Raw genomic sequence first — 15,367 nt, forward strand, 5'->3', positions numbered from 1 at the left:
TGGGTGGTACAAGTGGTTCACCACTGGGCCACTAACCAAATGGTGATTACATTCACCTACAGACTCCTTGAAAGAAAAGCCTGCTGATCTGCTCCTAAATGGCAGCCCTTAAAAGCTCTATGGAGCACAGTTCTACTGTTACACATATGGCCATGAGTAGGAACCAACATGATGGCAACTAGTTTGTTTTTGATTTTATATTATGTATTATATATATAGGGGGAGAGAGACAGAGAGAGAGAGAGAGAGAGAGAGAGAGATAACAAAGTGTATATATATATAAATACATTTTATATGTAATATTTCATGTATAAAGATCTGTAAATCCATGGAAGAATAACAAATTGTCAACACTGGTAGCATCAAGAAGAGGCATGAGTTGAGGTGTAGGGTGAGAGAAGGGATTAATTTAATTTCTAAATTTCCCTGTATTATTGCTATCTTTCACATACACTAAAATAAATCTTGAATCCTTGGAGTTATCAGTCTATGAAATATATGATTATTTTATATACTAAAATTATATACATAGCAGGTGTTTAATAAATTTCAGACAGAAAGATATGTTTAGGTACTATTATTTTTCAGAACAATGACGTTTACCACTGTGGGGTTAGGTGATCATAAAAGACAATCTAATGTAATGCTAGGATACCTGGGTAAGTGATCAAGCACTTGGCTGCTAACTGAAAGGTTGGGGGTTTGTACTCTCCCAGTGGCTCCATGTGAGAAACACCTAAAACCAAAAAAATAAAAATTAAAAAAAAAACCCAAACTCACTGCCATTGAGTCAATTTGCCTCACAGCAACTCCTCCTTGGGTTTTTGAGGCGGTATCTCTATAGAAGTAGATTGCACAATCTTCCTTCTGAGGAATAGCTGATGGATTTGAACCCTCAGCCTTCTGGTTAACAGTCAAATGCCTCAGGCACTATGTCACCAGTGCTCTCTGATCTACTCCTTGCTGGCAGAAAAAAAAAAAAATTGTGATTCTGTGCTCTTGGTCATAGTCAGAGACAGTGAAGCTATTGAGCTCATGGTACTATGCTGAATATTTACTAGACTCTGTTAAAGGAAAAGTTGTGAGGTGCCATTGAGTCAGCTCTGGCTCATAGCGACCCTATGTAAAACAGAATGAAACACTGCCCAGTCCTGTGCCGGCATCACATTCCCTGATTCCCTGCTATACATGAGCCCATTGTTGCAGCCACTGTGTCAATCCATCTCCTTCTGGGCCTTCCCCATTTTTGCTGACCCTCCACTTTACCAAGCATTGATATCCTTCTCCAGGGAATGGTCCCTTCTGACAACATGACCAAAGTAGGTGAGACTAAGTCTGGCCATTCTCACTTGCAAGAAAAATTCCGTCTGCACTTCATCCAGGACAGATTTGTTCATTCTTCTACAGCCCATGGTGTTTTCAACATTCTTTACCAACACTACAACTCAAAAGCATCAACACTTCTTTGGTCTCCCTTATTCATTGTCCAGCTTTCACATGCATATGAGGTGATTGAAAATACCATTGCTTGGGTTAGGCTCACCTTGGTCTTCAAAGAGATATCTTTGCTCTTCAGCACTTTAAAGATGTCTTTTGCAGCAGATTTGCCCAATGCAATATGTCATCTGATTTCTTGACTGCTGCTTCTATTGATGCTGTTTGTTGAACCAAATAATATGAAATCATGGACAACTTCAATCTTTTCTCCATTCAACATGCTTATTGGTACAGTTGTGAAGATATTTATTTTCTTTATGTTGAGATGTAATCCATACTACAAACTACAGTCTTTAATCTTCATCAGTAAGTTCTTCTAATCACTTTCACATTCAGCAAGCAAACTTGTGTCATCTGTATACTGCAAGTTGTTAATGAGTCTTCCTCCAATATTGTTCTTCTTCATATAGTCTAGCTTCCCGAATTATTTGCTCAGCATGAAGTTTGAATAAGTACGGTGAAATTATACTACTCGGACGCACTCTCTTCCTGATTTTAAAACATGTACTATCCCCTTCTTCTGTTTGAACGACAGCTTCCTGGTCTATATACAGGTTCCTCATGAGAACAATTAACTGTTCTGGAATTCCCATTCTTCTCAATCTTATCCATAATAAGTTATGATACACACAATAGAATGCTTTTGCATAGTCAATAGATCACAAGTAAACATCTTACTGTATTCTTTGCTTTCAGCCAAGATCTGTCTGACATCAGCAATAATATCCCTCATTCCACATCCTTTTCTGAATCCAGTTTGCATTTCTGGAAGTTCTCTGTCAATATACTGCTGCAACCATTTTTGAGTTATCTTCACCAAGATTTTACTTGCATGTGATATTAATGATATTGTTCAATAATTTCCACACTCTGTAGGATCCCCTTTGTTTGGAAGGGTACAAATATGGATCTTTTCCAGTCAGTTGGTGAGGTAGCTGTCTTCCAAATCTCTTGGCATAGCCAAGTAAGTGCCTCCAGTAGGGCATCTGTTTGTTTAAACATCTCAATGGGTGTTCTATTAATTCCTGGAGCCTTGTTCTTTGTCAGCTCTGTCAGTGCAGCTTCAACTTCTTCCTTCAGTATCATTGGTTCTTGATCATATGCCACCTCCTAAAATGTACATCAACCAATTATTTTTGGTATAGTGACTCTGTGTATTCCTTCCATCTTCTTTTGATGTTTCCTGCATCATTTGATATTTTTCCCTTAGAATTTTTCAATATTGCAACATGAGGCTTGAATTTTGTCTTCAGTTCTTTCAGCTTGAAAAATGCTGAATGTGTTCTTCTCTTTTGGTTTTCTAACTTCCAGTCATGGCATATTTCATTATAATAATTGACTCTGTTTTCTTGAGTTTCTTTTTGAAATATTCTGTTCAGCTCTTTCATCTTGTCATTTCTTCCATTTGCATTAGCTACTCTCTATTCAAGACCTAGTTTCAGATTTCAGAGTCTCTTCTGACATCTTTTTTTTCCTTTCCTGTCTTTTTTTTTTTTTTTTAAATATGATTTGGCTGAAAGTTTACATACCAAATTCATTTTCCATACAGCAATTCATACACATTTCACTTCATGACACTGACTGCAATTTCCCACAATGTAACAGCTCTCTTCCTACTTACTCCCCACAGTTACCTCTTCCCTGTGTCCTTCTTTCCCATGCACTACTGCCTCCCATGCTGTCTTCCTGTGCAAACACTGCCCTTCTATTCTCCCATGATTAATCACTCCATGGAGTATATTTACCTGATGTGAATGTTCTTTTCCTGTCTTTTTAAATGGCCTTTTGCTTTCTTCATGGATGATGTTCTTGATGTGATCCTACAAATCTTCTGGTTTTTGGACATTGTTGTTCAAAGCATCAAATCTATTCTTTAGTTGGTCTCTAAATTCAGGAGGGATATAATCATGGTCATATTTTGGCTCTCGTGGATTTGGTTTCATTGTCTTAAGGTTCAATTTGAACTCGTATATGAGCAGTTGATGATCTGTTCAACAGTCAGCTCCTGGCCTTGTTTTGGCTGAAGATACTGAGTTTCTCCATCACCACTTTCCACAGATGTAGTCGATCTGATTCCTGTGTGTTCCATTTGCTGAAGTCCACATGTACAGCTGCCATTTATGTGTGGAAAAATGTACTTGCAATGAATAAGTCTTTGGTTTTGCAAAATTCTGTCACGTGATCTCCAGCATTATTTCTATCACCAAGGCCATATTTTCCAACTACCAGTCATTCTTCTTTGTTTCCAACTTTTGCATTCCTATCACCAGAAATTATCAACACATCTTGATTGCATGTTTGGTCAATTTCAGACTGCAGAAGTTTGTAAAAATCTTCAATTTCCTCGTTTTTTAATTTGGTGCTTGGTGTATAAATTTGAATGACAGTAGTATTACCTGGTCTTCCTTGTATGGTGTATGGATATTATCCTATCACTGATAGCATTGCACTTCAGGATAGATCTTGAAACATTCTTTGTGACAATAAATGCTATGACATTCCTCTTCAATTAGTCATTACCAGCTTAGTAGATCATACATTGTCTGATTCAAAATGGCCAAAACCAGTCCATTCTAGCTCACTAGTGCCTAGGATGTAGATCTTTATGCATTCCATTTAATTTTTGACAATTTCCAATTTACCTAAATTCATACAATCCATGTTCTGATTATTAATGGGTGTAGTGGTGGGTGTACATCTGTTTCTACTCATTTTGAATTGCGCCACACTAGCAAATGGAGGTTCCAAAAGCTTTACTCTATCCACATCATTAAGGGTGACTCTACTCTGAAGAGGCAGCACTTCCACAGTCTTATTCTGTGTGCTTCATGACCAAAGGAGCTCAACTCCCAGCACTATATCAGACAATGTTTCAGGGGTATTCATAATGTATTCTAGTACTATGTAAGACAGTGTTTCACTGCTATTTATAAGTTTCCCCAGACCAATTCTTTGAGAAGGGGATGGACCTTCCTTTTTCTGAGTCTGTCTTAGTCTTGAAGCTCCACTGAAACCTGTTCACCCTGGGTGATCCTGTGGGTGTTTGAAATACTGGTGACATATCCTCTAGCCTCAAGGAACACGCAAGCTATAACAGTGTGACAAACTGACAGATGAGTGGTGGGTTAAAGAAATAGTAGAGAGAAATTAGTGATCCCAAGGAGAAGAGATAGTGAGTCAACAGAAAAAATGAAGATTCTATGACTAGGAAATCCACTTCCATAGAGATATCACTTTGGAAACCCAAGGAGGGGTCACTGTGAGTCAGAATAGACTTGGTGGCAGTGAGTTTTTGAGTAAGCCATTATAGAATTGATGAGTTATGTGGCCAGAGAGATAAGTCACATTCTAGAAGAACAAGAATGAAAAATATACAGACACATAAGACAATTAATTTTTAGTTTAGCAAATAATTTTCTTGGTTTGTTAGGTGGTAACACCCCCCACCCCCACCAAACAAAACAAAACAAAACAAAAAACCGTCAAAGCCACTGCCATTGAGTCAATTTCAAGGGAGACAGAAATGAAGTGGGAAATTAACTATAGTTTATAACCAAATTTAAATAAATCTGTTCTAATCAATATTTTAAAAAGAAGTTTTTTTTTTTTTTTCCCCCCCAGATATCACCTATTCCCCTATAAGGCTCCTTACCGGTTTTAATATAGAAAAGGATAAAGGAGAATAAAGCAACACAGTGACTCCAAACACCAAATGATTCCTTTTCCTAATTATAACAAACAAACCTTTAAAGTAAGATTACAAGATTATAGAACTATATCAGAAGAAATGTAAAACATAATGAGAAACAAATTCCAAAAATTTCATGGAATGCAAATGGCCAAGAAAATCTAAGAAATTCTTGAGGCAGAACAAGTTTGAAGGACTTTATCTACCAGATAACATAATTTATTATAAAGCATTAAAGGAAGACAATTGGTATGAAGAAAGAAAAACATTCTAATGGAAAAAAGCAGTCAGAAGCAGACCAAAACGTATAGGAACTCTTGTTATTTGACTTAGATGGAACTGCAGAGCACTGAAAAGGTTCATTTTCTTCAATAAATGGTTCTGGAATAATTGAGTATCCACATGGGAGTGGGGAGGTAAAGTCCAGCTCTTCATACCCCAAAATTTATTTGGGGTAGATTCCAGATTCAAATTTGAAAGGTAAAATTTTAAAGTCTTTAAAGGATAAGAGAGGAATATATTGGCATAATTTCAAAGAGCAGAAATAGATTTCTTAAATGAAATTTATTTGAAATTCATTATTCATAAAACACAAATATGAGTTTAAAACTACTGTTTAAACCACTGTTCATTAAAAAAAAGGGGGAGAGCACAATTTATTAAACCACTTCTCCACATATGAGGATTTTAGTTGTACCATTTTTTTTTCCTATCAAAATAATACTGCCATTCGTATAGCTTTACATAAAATTTGATGACACTTTACGAACATATTCATAGGATAATTATCTGCACTGGGATTACTGGACCAATGTTTACTACTTTTAAATTTTAACACATGTTGACAAATAACAGCCACTCCACAGGAAAAGCTGTGGTAGTCTGCTTCTGTAAAAATTTACAGCCTTGGAAATCCTATGGGACACTTCTACTCTATTCTGTAGGATCACAATGAGTTGGGATTGACTCAATGGCAGCAGGTGAGAATATTGTTTAATTTTGAATCATTTCCTCTTTCCAGTTATAATGAGAAGATTTAGTCAAAGTAGGAGTCACTGAGAATTATTAAAGTATTGATAATTAGAAGGTGATACAGATTTACTTTTCTAAGAAAAGTGTATGAGAATTCGCCATGTGATTTTTTGAAGGTTTTGTTACAACTCTTGATTTGGGTACAGATTAATAAATTTTTTCAATTATTTCATATTCATATTTAGTCTGAGTTTTGAAAGTAATTGACAAAATCTATTTCAAAATAAAAAATGGCTACCTTTAAAAAATATTTTGCACTGAATACTAAAGCAGCACAAACAACAAAAGAATATATTACAAAAGAAAATCTTTCAAAATATCCAATTTCATGCAGATGATCATTGTCAAATTTAGAGGAAAACCATTTGAAGAATCTCTTTCAGATTAAACATAGTAAAAGGAGAATCAGTTAGGTAGATATAATTGAAATATAATAGGATGATTCTATGCTTTTAATATTTAACTTAAAGGTATTTTACTCAAAACTAGACGGGGCCCTGGCAGTGTAGCAGTTAAAGTATTCAGGTGGCTAACCAAGAGGTCTGCAGTTTGGAACCTGCCAGCCACTTCCAGGGACAAAGAAGTAGCAATCTTCTTCCATAACAATTTATGACCTTGGAAACCATATGAAGACCATTGCTATGAGATGGAATCAAGTTGATGGCAATATGTTTTCTTTGGCTCTGCTCTTGAAACTACCAGAAGAAATGAACATTTTTAGCCAGATAATTCTATGCTTAAATAATTCTGTGTATACCACTAATCCTTTTACCATACTATCTTCATTCTTTAGACATTTAAGGGTATTATTTGGATGACTGCACTTTTTTTGTGTGTAGTAAATATATATATATGAAGTTCAGATATGTATACACATACACACACATCCATCTAAGTGTATAACTAAATCAGAGATGAAGCAAATCTATTTCATTAGAAAGAGTGAAAACAGTTTTCCCTGGTTCCTATTTACCTGTATAATATGATTTCTTGAAACATGGTTATATATAGAGTACCCAACATTTTCCAATTCAATTTATTTTATGTGTACAATTCTGAATCACAGTGTTTTATTAAGTAATGTTTTAAATTGCCATAAATAATTCTATTTGCATTTAGGGAAAATCTAAAAGTTGTAGACATGTGACCAAACTGAACCTAATAGTATAGTTGTGCCTTTCTCAGTAACACATCAAAATGTAATGAAAATGATAACAAAACTATAAAAACATTTAAGATCTTTGCAAGAGTTAAAAATCTGAAAGCAGAATGAACCCCTAGCTATTCATATCTCTCTGTTCTCCCTCAGTTCCCTCTTTTCTTTGCTGTTACTTCTTTCTGAGCTGATTTAAACAGTCAAACCAAAAACAAAATAAAACAAAAGTGCCTTAGTTATCTAGTGCTGCCATATAGAAATATCACAAGTGGGTGGCTTTAAAGAACAGAAATGTATTTTCTCACTGTTCCAGAAGCTAGAGTTCCCCATCCAGGGTATGATGGTAGGGAGATGTCTTTTTCATCTTTTTAGCTTTCTGGAATAGGCTGGTAGATTCAGGTGTCTCCATGATCCAATAGTGTCTGCCTTTCTCCTGTGTCTGTCCTGCTCATTTTATTACTTGCAACAGATTAGGTTTAGGATCCATGCTACTGTGCTATGATTTCATTAACATGACAAAAGAAAACACCTATTTTCAAGTGGGGTCACATTTATAGGTACAAAACCCAAAACAAAACTGACTGCCATTGATTCTATTCCAACTAATAGCAACATCCATTGGGTTTATGAGGCTGTAAATCTTTATAGAAGCAGATTGCCTCGTCTTTCTTCTGTGGAGTGGCTGGTGCGTTGGCACCCTGTCCTTTTGGATATCGGCCATGTGCCTTAACTGCTACACCACAAGACCTCCTTATTTATAGTTACAGGGGTTAGGATTTCAATATTTTTGGGGGACACAATTCAATCCATAATAAAACACTAGAATAGACATAAATAGCTTATTTAGAGTATTATTATTATTATTATTTAATTAGGGAAAGGATTCTAGTTTTCAATAACTCTACAATTCTGCTTGGCCTCTTTGAATATCCCCTTAGTAGAACAAAAGAGGTAAAAATCATTAGGAAAAATTAGGTAATTTACACATAATTAGAGCTCTAACACAGAGAAGAACTGCACCAGAACACAGTTATACCAAAGGGTGAAGACGAACTTGAGAGTGAGTGTATATGTCTGTTTTCCTGCCTAATGGCCAGTGGTAGTTACATGTATACTTTCAGTTAGAAATCCATGCCAAAAAAATACTATGGGTCACTCCTAACATGAAGCTCAAATCCCTAAAAAACTTGCGGTATTTTTTTTGCAGATCCTCAGCTGGCATTGGAGAATATATTTCTTAGCCAATAAAACTGATTTCACCATCATATATGTCTTGAAGTTCAGATATGTACACACATACACACACACACACAAACACACAAGTCCACCTCAGTGTATAACTAAATCAGAGATGAAACAAATTTATCTCATTTGAAAGAATAAAAACAGTTTTCTCTGGTTCCTATTCACCTGTATAATATGATTTCTTAAAGAATGAGATCTTAATTATTATGATTTATTCAGCATAGGAGTCCACACTTGTGCATTTTACATTTTGATTTGAAGGTTCAAAAAGCCCAGTGCTATGAAAAAGCCATTTCTATGATTACTTTATGAAATACAGTTCACTGGAAATTTGAGTATATATAGCAAGTAAATTTTTGACTTTAAAAGTCAACCTGCTTTGCTTTCTAACCTCATTCTTTTTTACATGTGATCCCATCTTTTCCTCCTTTTCACAGCTTTAATAAAATGGAGATGAATGAAAAATGTCTGTGGGCCTGATTATAGAACACTGAGCATTTTTGTATGGGCACTGGCACATATGAATCACCACACAAATGGATCTTTGATTCCTCCTAGGCTTTATGCAACTTATTATTTGTGATATCAGTGAGGACCAGAAATCATTTTCAATATTTCCACTGCAATGCGGTTCAAACCTACTATGGAAAAACAAGTCAAGTGTTCTGCTAGCTGGTCGCTCTCCCTATCATTACAGAGCACTTTAGGAGGTCTCCTTTTATTCATGTCAGCTGTATGGTTTAATTTAAAAGTAATTCCAAGCATTTAACACGCTTCCTTCATTTTAAAGAGTGCTTCTTAAAAATGAAAAGGATTCAATCACATTTTTTTGGAAATAGACAGAGGGTACAATATAAATGGAAGTCCCATCAGTGCAGGTCTGATGGTTTCTGATTTAAATAGTTTTTATTAAATAAGAAATGTCCAAATTTCCTAATCATTGTCTCCTGTAAGATAAACACAGCTTTCCCAGGCCTTTCTCCAGAGTCTTATCTCTGAGCGGCAGGATGTCAGTTGATAATGTTGCCTTCATGTTAGACAAGCAGACAAAATAATTTGATAGTACTGCTTGCCATGCTGTTCTAAACAATTCTTTAAGAACTAAAACCACTTTGTTTCTGCTGGCATGACAAAGTTCATTACTTTCATTTTTTTGAACTCCTTAAAAAGCTTCAACATCAATAAGCCTGCTTCCAGAGCACACTGGTATACTGTGTCTAGTCTTGTCTAGTCTATCTATCTCACAGGCAGACATAAGACAAAGTTAGCATGGTAGGAAAAAAAAGTTTCTCATGCTGGAGAAACATGGAAAAATAAAAGGTGATTATTTTTTTAAATTGACAATCACTGAAGTGAGTGTTTAAAGTTAAATTAAAAAAAATATTCAAACGCCTATATTCAAATATGAGGTAGTAACTTCTGTACTGTGTGAATACTATTTTGCAATAATCAGATAATTAGAGACAAAGAATGAAATGATAAAGATAATCTTTACCATTATTTTTAAGAGAGGAGGGACAGTAAAGTGCTGTACTTCAAAAATTAAAAAAAAAAAAAAAAAAAAAAAAAAACTTCTAGTTATTTAACACCTGTAAAAGAAGACTGTGGGAAACATAAAAACCATCTTAATATAGTGAGAAATTAATTTGGAAAAGGAGGGTAAACATGTGATTGGATGTTTCTAAAGGTAACTATGGAAGGAAACAACTTCCCCCAGTAGAGTTAAAATCAAAGCACATAGGCACTTTGACACCATATGCAATTCACAGCTGCTAAACTTGTTTTCTAATTTATAAAATGGGAATACAGTAATAGCTACAGGAGCGTAGGCTTGAGCATTCGACCATCCACCCAACTACCATGTGCCTAGCTATTCCCTGACACTGATGGATAGAAACTAGCCTGATTCCTGTCCTCAGGGAGCTTATATTCTAGAGTAGGAGCAAAAACATAATTATGACATTATTTGCACAAATGCAAATTTGTGACTGATAAGTTTTATTAGAATAGCTATATAGTTCATGAGAACTCTATTTGTTGTATTTAGGGAGGTTGGGGAAGGTTTCTATGAGGTCTAAGCTATAGTGCAGCAGTTTGATTGAGTGAACCAGGCAAGTAAGGGAGGGAAGAGCATTCCAGACAGAGACATGGAAAGTAAAACTCCTTTGTCAGAGGCCTGAACAAACTAAAATATGGAGAGAATATGATGGGATATGAGATAGGAAAAAAGACAAACTGTGCAGTCCTTGAAGGCCATTTTAAGGATTTTTGCCCATATCCCTTCAAGGGAAGCCTTTGATAATATGTAAGAGATAATACGTGGTAGGTACTAGTTTCCACTCTATTCTTAGAAGAGACCTGTAGAACCGCTGTGGAGATGCTGGGCTTGAAAATATTCAGACATCCCCAATGCTAGTTGAGCTCCTCATCTTTATCATTTCCACGTTCTAGAAACCGTTTATCCATTTTCTTTATTACTATCATTGCTTTTTTAAGAACTAGGGATAGGACTAATGTAAATGTGATTGTAGTACACAGCAAGAAATAAGTGCCACATTATTAACAAAAACAATGAACAGGAAGGACAGATATTTCAATAAAAGTTCCATTAGGTAAATCTTATATTTTAAGTGTGGAAGTTCTTTCTAAGAAAAAACAGTTATTGTACTCCAACATAGATAGTAGCAGCATTCAATAAGGATGAAAATACAATATGGTAAAAATCAACTATAAATTAATATGTTGAAATTAATTTCTATTTGAAATTTAAAAGTGTAAGAATAAATAAATATGTATCTATGCCCAAGATATTTTACTTATTCTTTTTAAGCTGCATAGATTGCTAGTATCTACATGAATTAATTAAGTCTTCAGGAATTGATTGAATACCCATTGAGATATTTCAACAGATACCACACTAGAGGCACTTACTCATTTATGCCAAGAAATCTGGAAGACAGATACCTGGGCAACTGACTGGAAGAGATCCATATTTGTATCCATCCCAAACAAAGGTTATCCAACAGAATGTGCAAATTACTGAAAAATATCATTAATATCACATACAGGTAAAATATCACTGAAGATAATTCAAAAATGATTGCAACAGTACATTGACAGGGAACTTCCAGAAATGTAAGCTGGATTCAGAAGAGGAAGTGGAAAGAGGGAAATCGTTGCTGATATCAGATGGATCGTGGCTGAAAGCAAAATGTACCAGACAGATGTTTATTTGTTTTTTAATTGACTACACAAAAGCATTTTACTGTGTGGATCATAACATCATGGATAACATTGAGAAGAATGGGAATTCCAGAATACTTAATTTGCTTATGAGGAACCTGTACATAGACCAGGATGCAGTTGTTCAAACAGAACCATTACTGAATGGTTTAAAATCAGGAAGTGAGTGTGCCAGGCTTATGTACTTTCAGCATACTTATTCGATATGAGGCTGAGCAAATAATCAGAGAAGTTGAACTATATGAAGAGCATCACAATTGGAGGAAGACTCATTAACAACCTGAGATATGCAGATGACACAACTTTGTTTGCTGAAAGTGTTGATGACGTGAAGCACTTACTGATGTATATTAAAGACTCCACTCTGCAGTATGGTTTACATCTCAACACAAAGAAAACCAAAATCTTCAAAATAAGCAGCATCACGATAAATGGAGAAAAGATGTAAGTTGTCCACGATTTCATGATTACTTGGTTCCATAATCAACACCCATGGAAACAGCAGTCAGGACATCAGACAATGTATTTCACTGTGTAAATATATTGCAAAAGACCTCTTTAAAGTGCTGAAGAATAAAAATGTTTCTTTGAAGACTAAGGTGTGCCTAACCCAAATTATGGTATTTTCAATCGCCTCATGTGCATGTGAAAGCTGGACAATGAATAAGCAAGACCAAAGAAGAGTTGATGCTTTTGAGTTGTGGCATTGGTGAAGAATAGTGGAAACACCATGTACTGCCAGAAGAACAAACAAATCTGTCCTGGAGGAAGTGCAGCTGGAATGTTCCTTGCAAGTGAGAATGACCAGACTTGGTCTCACCTACTTTGGTCATGTTGTCAGAAGGGACCATTCCCTGGAGAAGGTTATCATGCTTGATAAAGTGGAAGGCCAGAGACAAAGGGGCAGGCCCTCAACGAGATGGATTGACACTGTGGCTGGAACGATGGGCTCAGGCTTAGTAAGGATTATGAGGCTGGTGCAGGACTGGGCAGTGTTTTGTTCTGTTGTACGTAGGGCCACTATGAGTTGGAGCCAACTTGATGGCACTTAACAACAACAACAATAACATATGAATTGCTGATCCCCTTGAATTACCTCAAAGGAACACTTACCGATTTTCATTGCCTCCACTTCAGAAACCAGTGGGACACCCACTGCGATAGGAATATGTGAGTTTCCGGATTCCCCTTTATTAGGAATTGAAGTTTTTGCCTCTAAATAACTGTGTAAACTTGGGCAAATTACCTACTCCTGTGGGTCACTGAGTCCTTATCCACAAAGTGAAGTGTTGATTGGAAATAGCTTCTCACGTCCCTCTAACATGGTGTTGTTAGATACCCTTTAAATTTTGATCTTGAAAAACTTATTGAACTGTTGTTGAGTGCTAGCCATCAAAACCATTTCCTTCTGTTCATCCCTATGACCAATATCATAAAATAGTACTATGGGAAAATTGCCAACAAACTGTAACATAATGAATATACATGTTTATCCCATTAGTATCAGGTCGCTATTCAAGTTTTTGAGTTTTTCAAGGTGTGTCCCTTGTATTTTAATATTTATACACATAAACAATATTAAATTGTTTATAGTGCCAGACAAATTACAGTCATGAAGAATAACTGTCTTATTTCTGCTCTATCGTTGATACACTTTTTAAAATAATAAATATAAGGCAGCTTTTTGTTTTTGTTTTTAACTCTGAATTGATCTCCATATCTGGTTTAAAGGTGTTTCCTCAGCTTTAGCTCTAAGTACTTGACTAACTTCTTAATTCTAAGGGATCAACACTAATTTCCAATGTTTACCAGCAATCATAGATGACTAGCAGTTAAAAAGCCATCAGCCCTGTCACATTTTTCAAAGAACAGAATCCCTTTCCAGATGGCCTTTCATTTGGCTAATGGACAGCCTAAGGGGATAAAAATGTTACCTGTTGTTGCTAGTCAACAGTATTAATAAAAACACAAAAAAAGACCATTCAAGCAATGGCAACAACCCAAAACCAATTTATGAGTTCCTTTATTTGAGTTAATTTGCAATAATCATCATTTAACCATTTTAAAGTTTCTAGTTCTCTAAATTGTTATGGTTTAAAAATGCTCAAAGGTAGATACTACAAAATTAAAAAAAATCATTTCAAAGGCCCCCAACATTTTAAAATTTGTAGCACCTCAGACAAGTAAATAGTCTTTAAATATATTTCTCAGATTCAAGAGAATAGTCATACAACAAACATTCATATACATTTTTTGAAACTCAGGTAAAATATGTATAAGTTTACTTTATCTGGGAGCTCTAGTGGTGTGGTGCCTATGGCATTTGACTGCTAACCAGAAGGCTGACAGTTCAAACCCATCAGCCACTCCTTGGAAGGAAGGTTGGACAATCTACTTCTGTAATGATACTACCTTGGAAACCCAAGGAAGTCACTATAAGTCAGATCCAACTTGACAACAGTGGGTTTTTTTAATTAATCTTTTAATAAATTATGTCTTACAAACCATAACCCAATACATTCAGTTGCTGTTTTTCCATAGGCTTGTTTGACTTTTCCCTTTCTGTAACTTTATACTAGCTGTTTGTCCTACTTGCAGTATGTCTTCATTTGGTCAAATATTTTGGATGTTTTGGGATCCAGATCACAGGACCCCCATCTTCAAATTCCTAATATCTGTCTCAAAATCTGTAGTAATTAATGAGGTCACAGGTACTCACAATATGAAATACATGTATGGCTAACCCACTACATGGACACTTTTCTGAAGTTATCTTTTTAAGTAATCCGCTGAGATGACAGTGTGGGGAATGTAGTGTTTATTCTATAATGTGACAATTTCAGAACATAAAAAATAGGTTATAGCTTTATCTTTTAATTTGTATGAGAAAATTATAGTGCAGTAGCTATACAATAGAGACATAGAACATGGAAGTATACATTTTAAAAAGCCACTAGAAATAAAATAAATTATAGGCTATTAGTCTATTTATACCTTATTTTGTTTGTTTGTTTTAGTGACGTAAAACCAACATGTATACATTCCACAGTTTTCTTTTCATGTCATTAAAATATATTCCACAAATGATATTTTATGTATTATAAAAATTAAAAATATGCTTCTTATTTTCTCACACACTATATTTTCTTCTTAAAATCATAGGATGATATGAAAGTAAATGTCAACAATATGTGAATGTAATAGCATTATCTCTATTGCTGCCCCAAGGGACATGGTAAAAGTTCAGCAAATCTCCATAGCTCACTAAGCAAGTCACTAATAAAGAAGAAAAGTAGCATTTTTCTTCAGGACCTGATTAGGATGCTCATGTCTAGTCAACCACCTCTAACAATCAAGCAGGGGCATAATTAACAGTGGGAGATCTTCCCACCAATAGTTTCACAAGCAAAGAAAAAAAAGACAATGTTAGAAACTGGTTTAGATATTCACACTATTAAATTTACTATAAATTGAAACAGTGGTTGGTGAATTTTTTTGTTTGCTTA

Source organism: Orycteropus afer, unplaced genomic scaffold (genome assembly GCF_000298275.1).
Source record: "Orycteropus afer afer isolate SDZICR_OR568_19922 unplaced genomic scaffold, OryAfe1.0 scaffold00062, whole genome shotgun sequence".
Taxonomy (NCBI): Eukaryota; Metazoa; Chordata; class Mammalia; order Tubulidentata; family Orycteropodidae; genus Orycteropus; species Orycteropus afer.